This window comes from Antechinus flavipes, chromosome 1 (genome assembly GCF_016432865.1).
Source record: "Antechinus flavipes isolate AdamAnt ecotype Samford, QLD, Australia chromosome 1, AdamAnt_v2, whole genome shotgun sequence".
NCBI lineage: Eukaryota > Metazoa > Chordata > Mammalia > Dasyuromorphia > Dasyuridae > Antechinus > Antechinus flavipes.
In genome coordinates, this window is record NC_067398.1 from 365,290,906 (window position 1) to 365,300,002 (window position 9,097).

Genomic DNA, 9,097 nt, shown 5'->3' on the forward strand with positions numbered 1-9,097 from the left:
AACCTTTTGTTCCAACCCCAAGATCCTCTCCCCTAAACAGCAAGCAATCCAATATATGTAAAACATGTGCAATTCTTCTATACATATTTCCATAATTATCATGCTACCCAAGAAAAATTAGATCAAGGGGCAGCTAGGTGGTGCAGTGGGTAGAGCACCAACCCTGAAGTTAGGAGAACCTGAATTCAAATCTGGCCTCAAACATTTAACACCTTCTAGCTGTGTGACCCTGGGCAAGTCACTTAAGTCACTTAACCTCAATTGTCTTAGCAAAAAAAAAAAAAATGAGAAAGAAATCAAAAGGCAAGCAAACAACAATAAAAAGGTGAAAATACTATTTTGTCATCTATACTCAGTTCTCACAGTTCTCTCTCTGGGTGCAAATGGCTTTTCATCTTAAGATCATTGGAACTGGCCTGAGTCACCTCATTGCTGAAAAAATCATGCAGTTTCTATGTATAATGATCTCCTGGTTCTGCTCATTTCACTCAGCATCAGTTCATGTAAGTCTCTCTAAGCCTTTCTGAAATCACCTTGCTGATCATTTCTTATACAAAAATAATATTCCATAACACTCATATACCATAATTTATTCAGCCATTCTCCAATGGATGGGCATCCACTCGGTTTCCAGTTTCTCACCACTACAAAAAGGACTTCCACAAATATTTTTGCATATGTGGGTTCTTTTCCCTCTCTTATGATCTCTTTGGGATACAGACCCAGTAGAGACACTGCTGGATCAAAGGGTATGCACAGTTTGATAGCCCTTTGTTGCCCTATGATCTTGAGAAAGTTCCTTACCAGCTCTCTGGGTCTCAATTTCCTCATGAAGAGATTGGGCTAGAAAAGGTCCTCTTGGGTAATTAGGTGACAAAGTAGATAAGTCAGGAAATCTTGTGTTCAAATGCAGCCTCAGAGACTTCCTAGATGTGTAACCCTGTGCAAGTCCCCAAACCCTGTGTGACTTAGTTCCTCATCTGCAAAATGAACTGGATAAGGAAATGGCAGATCACTTCAGTATCTTTGCCAAGAAAACCTCAAATGGGATCACAAAGAGTTGGACATGATACACAAAGTTCCTCCTTGCTCTAAATTTAAGATCTGACATCTCTTTGCAAAGTTTTGCTTCATCTCACTGGGAAATAGTAAGGGACAACAAAGACAAAGGAAAGAATAAATGAGATTGTTGTGTAACAAAAATTTGTCTAATCCACCTCACAAATGAGCACAAGGAACTGATTTAGGTGGTAAAGATACCTAGATAGAAAATGATTCTATCCCTGCTCTTGAAAATATTATAATTTACTATGAAAGTCACACCAGTATGTATGCTCCAAGGATGAAAGGTGTACAAAAAATAAGAGATCCAGACAAAGAATAGGAGAGGAATTTGAGAATCTGCTTAAAACAAAGCCATTTCCCTTTTTCCAAAGATTTCTCTTTTGAGGCAGTTTAAAAGTAAATCCAGAAGGCAAAGGAATACAGCAGATTTTGAAAGATACTCCATAGAAAAAGGAAGAAATTAGTCCACTACCTTATCTTTTCTATATAGTGAAATTTTGACCATCCTCCAAGACCCAACTGAAGTCTTAATTCCTCCATAAAATCTTCCCTGGCTACTCTACCCAGCTTGTCCTTAGGAGTATAGTCCATATTATTCTTTGTCTTTTTATCCCCAATGCCTGGAATGGTGCTAGACACATAGTAGTTGCTTGTGGGCTGATTGAACTTTATAGTCCCCCTCTGAGCTGTAACACATACTTAATGTACTACTACCTTCAGCACTTAGACATGTAGCTTTTATTGTCACTTACCTGTTTTATCTATTTTTGTCTTTCCAACTAGATGCAATAAATTCATATTCCATAAACATTTATTTAGTATCTGCTGTGTAAAGAGCACTATTCAACAAGCATCAAATTTAGAGGTAGAAGGCACTTTACAGATCATCCAATTTAATCCCTTTATATAACAGATGCAGAAACTGCAAGCAAAATAGTTTCATTTTACTCTTTCTACCTCTGGCACCTGGTACTGAGTCTTGTCAAATGGGCAATCAAAAAAAAAGTTTTGTTAAATTGAATTGGATTGTCTAAGGTCACAGAAGTAGAAAGTAGCCAACTTAGGTTTTGAAATCCAGTTTTTAGCACCAAATCCAGTGGGGATATGTGAAATTTTTAGTTAGGACATTATCACTGGCCTTATGAAATTTACAATCTAATAAAAGAATATAAGAGATAAAAATAGCTAACATATTTGGTCCAACCTATGATTTTCCTGACATTTGTTATTTAATCATTTGTCATATAAGATTTTTCATGGCTCCATTTGATGTTTCCTTGGCAAAGACACCGGGTTGGTTTGTCATTTTCTTCTCCAACTCATTTTTATAGATGAGGAAACTGATGCATATTGTGTTAAGTGACTTGTCCAAGGTAATACAACTAATAAGTGCCTGAGGCCAGATTTGAACTCAGAAAGATGAGTTTTTTTTTTTTTTGTTTTGTTTTGTTTTTTTACTTCAGGGAGGGCATTTAATTTATTGTGTCACCTAACTGCCCATAAGAAACTCTTTTTGCCAAGGCAAAGGGCTACTAGTACACAATTTAAAGTTTTTGAAAGTTTTCTACCCTAACCTGCCAGGACAGCTATATAAGAAGAGGGCCTTGAACCTAGATTTTCCTGACTTGATAGTTAACTGTCTTCTATGTGCTATCCCTGACGCTTCGCACAGATATGTGTGGTGCAGTAGAAAGAGGACCAAACTTAGAAGTATGGTATAGTAGAAAGAGGGCCAACAGAGCCACAAACTTGAACCCTAAATGTGACTCTTCAATTACTATGGGATAGATACTATTAGGGATACAAAGGCAAAAGAGAAATCTCCCTTGCCCTCTAGGAGTTTACATTCTAAGGTGCTCTTGATTCATAATACTACCTTCAAGTTCATCTAAGAATGTGAGGGCAGAGGATAACTAAGGAAGGCTTATTGGAGTAGGTTAACATCCAAATTGGACTTAAAAGGATACTTAGGTGGAATATGGAAAGGAAGACCTATAAGTCAAGGGAAATAGGATAAGGCAAAAGGCCCAAAGATAGGAAGGTACAAGATGTGCAGGAAATAGAGCAATTTGTAAAGAGGAGATTACTAGCTATATGCTATTTTTCCTGTATGTCTCCATAATGCCTAGCCCAATATTGAGCATTTAGCAGGAATATGTTCCATATGTATTTATTTATTCATGAAGAAAAAAAAGCCAACTCTACTTTATCCTGATTTCACATTTCACCAAAATCAAATGGAATAAGGAGGGAAAAGCACAGCATTACACCAGTTCCCCGAAAAATAATTCTAAAAAGAAATGATATTTATTTCTTTAAACTTGTAGTATTTATTACTTAGGGATTAAACATTTCACACAAGAGCCACAAACAGGCTATGGTTATGCTGATGTGTCAGTAAGCACAAGCAAGTATCTCTCTGAACCAGTACAATCTCCACAAAAGTAATAATCCAAGTTTTCAATCTTCTACAATGTTTGAAAGTCTTCCTCTTAGATAGAAAGAAGCTAGAAATCCTCATAAATGGATATTTCCCCTGGGGAACTAATATCTTCTCCAGAGTCAGTCTCTAGCACACCATAAGATAGGCTGAAGCAGGATTCACAAATATGCTCCCCAACTATTTTTGCCTTTCCTGGCTGACAGATCCAGGCAAAGATGAAGGTTGTATAGGAGTAAAGATGATTTTGCACCAAGATAAAAACAACATGGAGAACAAAATAAAGATGTGGTTTTTAAAAGATTTAATGAAACATTCATTTTTATAAAAACTAATATTTTCTTTAACTATTAAAACTAGTGACACTGACCTGCAACTAGATCATAGTCTTTTTCATTCCTCATGTGAAGAAAAATATATTTAATGATGAAGCTGTCCTCAGGATTATGGAGGGCAGATGAGTATTAATCCTCAGTTTTAAATACCCAAAATATTGATAAAGTAATACCATTACTATGCATATGTCCAAAGGCAAAGACAGAGTGAAGGAATATGTATAAATATATTTGTATGTGTGTTCACATGTAAACCATATATATTAAATATTCACCTATAGCAAATACATTTGCATATTATATATATATATATATATATATATATATATATATATATATATATTAAGAATACATATAGCAGTTTATTTGTAGTCGCCAAAGAACTAGAAACAAAACTGGTGCCAATTAATTGGGAAATGGTTGAAAAATGGTTTATAAATATAATTGAATACTATCTCATCAATATGTAACAAATGATATATTCACATAAACATGTAAAGACTAATTTAAACCAATGTAGAACTAAATGAGTAGAATCAGAAAAACAATTTACATGACAACAATAATGGAAACAGGAAAAAAAAAAGAAAAGCCTCAGAACTGGATCTTTTCAAAACACTGAGCAATAGCCACTCCAAAAATTGAGGAAGAAAGAGAGGTGCATTCTCAGACAAGGTCAATGTGTTAGGTTTCTTTTACTGCACTATTATGTTGGAAGGGATGTGGGAAAACTGGGACACTGATGCATTGTTGGTGGAGTTGTGAACGAATCCAACCATTCTGGAGAGCAATCTGGAACTATGCCCAAAAAGTTATCAAACTGTGCATACCGTTTGATCCAGCAGTGTTTCTACTGGGCTTATACCCCAAAGAGATACTAAAGAAGGAATGTTTGTGGCGGCCCTGTTTGTAGTGGCCAAAAACTGGAAATTGAATGGATGCCCATCAATTGGAGAATGGCTGGGTAAATTGTGATATATGAATGTTATGGAATATTATTGTTCTGTAAGAAATGACCAGCAGGATGAATACAGAGAGGACTGGCGAGACTTACATGAACTGATGCTAAGTGAAATGAGCAGAAGCAGGAGACCATTATACACTTCAACAACGATACTGTATGAGGACATATTTTGATGGAAGTGGATTTCTTTGACAAAGAGACCTAACTGAGTTTCAGTTGACTAGGGATGGACAGAAGCAGCTACACCTAAAGAAAGAACACTGGGAAACGAATGTGAACTATTTGCATTTTTGTTTTTCTTCCCCGGTTATTTTTACCTTCTGAATCCAATTCTCCCTGTGCAACAAGAGAACTGTTCGGTTCTGCACACATATATTGTATCTAGGATATACTGCAATATATCTAAGATAGATAGGACTGCTTGCCATCTAGGGGAGGGGGGGGGAGGAAGGGAGGGGAAAAATCGGAACAGAAGCGAGTGCAAGGGATAATGTTGTAAAAAAAAATTACCCTGGCATGGATTCTGTCAATATAAAGTTATTATTAAATAAATAAATAAAAATTAAAAATTAAAAAAAATAATCTTTTACTGCACTATTGTTTTAAGCCTAAAATTATGCTAAACTGACTTTTGGGAATCCTTGTATGTATTTGTTGGGGGCAGGGATCAAAGGTACTTCTATTATTGGGATAGAAGGAAGAAAGAAATGGTGGACTAAAAGAATGATAAGCTAAAAAAAGTATCCAAAAAACATTTTTTTCAATGCACAAACAAAAAAAAAAATTGAGAAAAGTAAATACGAGGTAAATATGCATAGAAAACTTATATTACTACCCTGTTAAATTTTATATGCAATTTATATCTAAAAAGATTATATCCAATAAAATTATCTATAGAGATCTCTTCCTTATTCTTTGTATACTGAATTGTTTGTATTTATTACTAATTATTAAATTCATGAAAGAAAATTTAATTTAAAATTAGTTTCAAAACAATATCACATATCACTTAAAGTAACTATTTTATGTCCTTATGCTTTGTAAAATGTGAAGGTTAGCTTTCTATCTCAAAGTCTAAAATAGTAAAGGTAATGAGCTCTATCAGGTTCAATGGAGATAGAAAGGCTGCAACTCAGTAGGGATTAATAAATCCTTCCAAATGGGAGCACTGTGCACCTGTTATTATTAATTTCAGAGAAACTCCTAAGCAGAAAATTGGCCACCTGGTGATGGAGGTTTTTTTTTTGTTCATTTGTTTGTTTGTTTTTTTTGTGGAGTTTTTTGTTTGTTTGTTTTGCCCGAGGAAATTCATAAAGACCATCCACTAGGGTAGGAGGAATTGAAGGTATACTAGCAGCAAAAATCTGAGTGAAATTATGAATCTTTGAAGTACTGAGCTAACTGGATAACCAACTCTCAAAAAGGTTGCTCAGAAATGTCTTGCTCATCATTTAAATCCTAGTACAAGTGTTAATTTTTGAATATTACAGTTTCTGGGGATGTACACTATCCTCCCACTAAATAAATGTTTGTTGAATTGAATTCCACTATCCTCTGATTTTCTACAACACTTAACAAGGGTTCGATTCATTTTGGCAGTTAACATATTCTATCTTATATTGTTCATTATCTTTCTGCAAATGCATCCTATCTTTCCAAATATGCTGTAGATTCCTTTCAGCATAGGGGTTATGTTTAACAACTCTTTTTTTTTTCCTTCTCTTACATAATGTGTTACACACAGTAGGTGTTCAATATATGTGTATTGGTTATAATACACCATATATGCCTCTGAAGCTTAATCTTGGTAAACTCGATGCAGCAAAAACGCAAATCATCATTTAACAAACATGCATGCCAAGAAATCAATATGAATGAGCACTCTGAGCATGAAGCTAAAAACAAAGTAAGGAGGTTATCCACACTTCAGCATTTCAACATGGTGATGGATTATGCCACATAAAATTACCAATAAAGACCAACACAATCACAGAGATGTCTAAACAGCAGAAGAAATATTGGATTCAAAATGTAACTGTACAACAGAATTGATAGAGCTTAGTAAGAGAAATAGATACATGCAGCCAAGATAGAAAGAGTTCCCATTGCTCTGGGAAATCAGTAATTTCAAAAATAAAGAAGGGACACATTCATTTCCATCTTTCATGTCTATCAAACCCAGATTTTAAAATGCTGATTTCCAACAAGATATATCCAATGGATGTCATTCATGCCTCTAACAATGATGTAGAAATGTAAACCTGGGCAGTCAATCACTTGGATTGGACTAACTCTTTTTTTTGAAGCATCAAACACAGATATCTTTTCTCTAAAACTTTCCTTGTGTTTTTTCTCTATTTTTTCTCTCAAGCATTCCCAAGTGTATGGATTTATTAATCTCTATTCATCTGGTCAAAGAAGACAAAGGATCTATTTACCAATTGATCCTAATTCATTTGCTCTTCCACAAGACCTAGTTTAATGTCCTATTGTAAATTTGGATCAAATGATTTCTGGAATGAATCCTGTCCTCCTTTTATCATTCTTACATTGGCCCTCTCCCTGATTACATATTTAACTTTCTCCTGTATGATTATTAAAACAAGGTCCACATGCTGAATTAAGTCCATCATTTTGAATACAATAATAGGTAAGTTTCACATACCTAAACAATGAAATTCTGAAAGAATGTCTATTGGACATAGATAGAATTAATTGCATGGGGAAAATAAGTGAAATCATTTCCAATTGTGTATAGAAGAACAATACAATCATCATTTATTAAGCATCTATCAAGGCCAAAGAAAGTACTATTATGAGAGACACAAAGAATGGAATCTTCAAATTTATAATTAAGAGGGCAAACCATCAACTTAGAAAACTAAAATATATATAATGCATTTTTGACAAAGTACAAAACAATATGGAGTCTGAGGGGAAAAGTCCCAAAGATGGAAAAAATTGATTGAATTTTTCATTTTTCACTGATGAGTAATATAGACATATTCAATCTGACTGATCCCTTGAACTGGTCAACTCAGTGAAATTTTGCAGTAAAGATATGACTAAAAATTCAACCCTTCTTTTAAAAAAATGAGGGATTAAATATTTGATTGGGTTTTTTATACAGGGGAAATGTCCACTTGTTTGACTTAACTGGTTAATCTGGTTAGTGCTAGCCCAAAATTTGTCCCAAATATTTGTTAAACTGAATTGAAAATAGTAGAATCTATTGTCTATAGAAAGAGCACCGTAAAGTTTGTTTTCCACTTATAACTGACCCTTTTAATACTCATAATTCACTGGCTACATAAAGGAGGCTACTAATTGGTGTGGCTTATTGACTAACTTCTGTAACCAACTCAGAGCTTCCTTCTCTGTCAAAGTAAAAACAGACTTGACCTCAACATTCTGAGACATTTGGCCTTTGGCCCCCTATTTTAGAATTTGTGGAGACAGCATGCTTCCAGGATGTGGAGTATACACAAATACTCTTATTTAGAAGAACAGGCAGAGTCCTGTAGTAACAACGTCAGAAATGGTTTTGGTTTTTGCTACTCACAGTTTTGCAGGTTTTTTCACTAGGGTCCAGAGTTTCTATTCTTTGTTCCAGGAAAGAAGAGGAAATCTTTCGTTGTCCTGTAGCTACAGAATGCTCAGGCCTGGATGGAATTAAAGCCGGAATACTCCATGAGAATAGACATTTACCCAACAGGATCTTGAAGACAAGAATTTTTCTTGAGGCACAGGGTACAGAAACAATTGCTCCATGCTCTTTGCCCTTTGGGCAGTTATTGGGAACAGGGAGAATGCTGCCTAAGGTAGTCAATTCTTGGAGCATTTGAAACTACACAAAAGATTGGGGATAAAGTGGGTATCCTATTTGGAGGTAGAGGACCTAGACAGAAGTAGAAGTCATACTTCTGTGACTTATTAACATCTGAACTAAGGCAAATCACTTCATTTTTTATAATATCAGTTTCTTCATCCATATAATAAAGAGAAATAATATTTGAATCATCTACAAACCAATAGTTATGAAGAAAGTGCTTTGGAAATGTGAAATAAATGAATGAACTTCCCAACATATCACAAGGCTTTCCTCATGGGATTGTGCCCTTTCTCCTATACAATCACTCTAGATATTCATCTTAATCTGTTTTCATTTGGAAAAATACATTATGGGCACATCCCAGTTTAACTCCCAATGTTCCAATGAGGAGGGATAGGTATGTGTGTGAATATGTGTTTATTGTCAGGGGAAAAGGTTATATACAGTACACCAAATATGTA

At 34.9% G+C, this 9,097-nt stretch overlaps 1 long non-coding RNA gene across 1 annotated transcript in view; it reads right to left on the minus strand.

Annotated features, from left to right (window-relative positions):
- Positions 1-8,460, minus strand: part of LOC127543545 (uncharacterized) — a 592,679-nt gene extending 584,219 nt beyond the window's left edge. Inside the window, exon 1 of the long non-coding RNA XR_007949253.1 lies at positions 8,367-8,460. This is a non-coding gene — a long non-coding RNA (uncharacterized LOC127543545). The remainder of the gene's footprint in view (positions 1-8,366) is intronic.
- Positions 8,461-9,097: the final 637 nt, after the last annotated feature.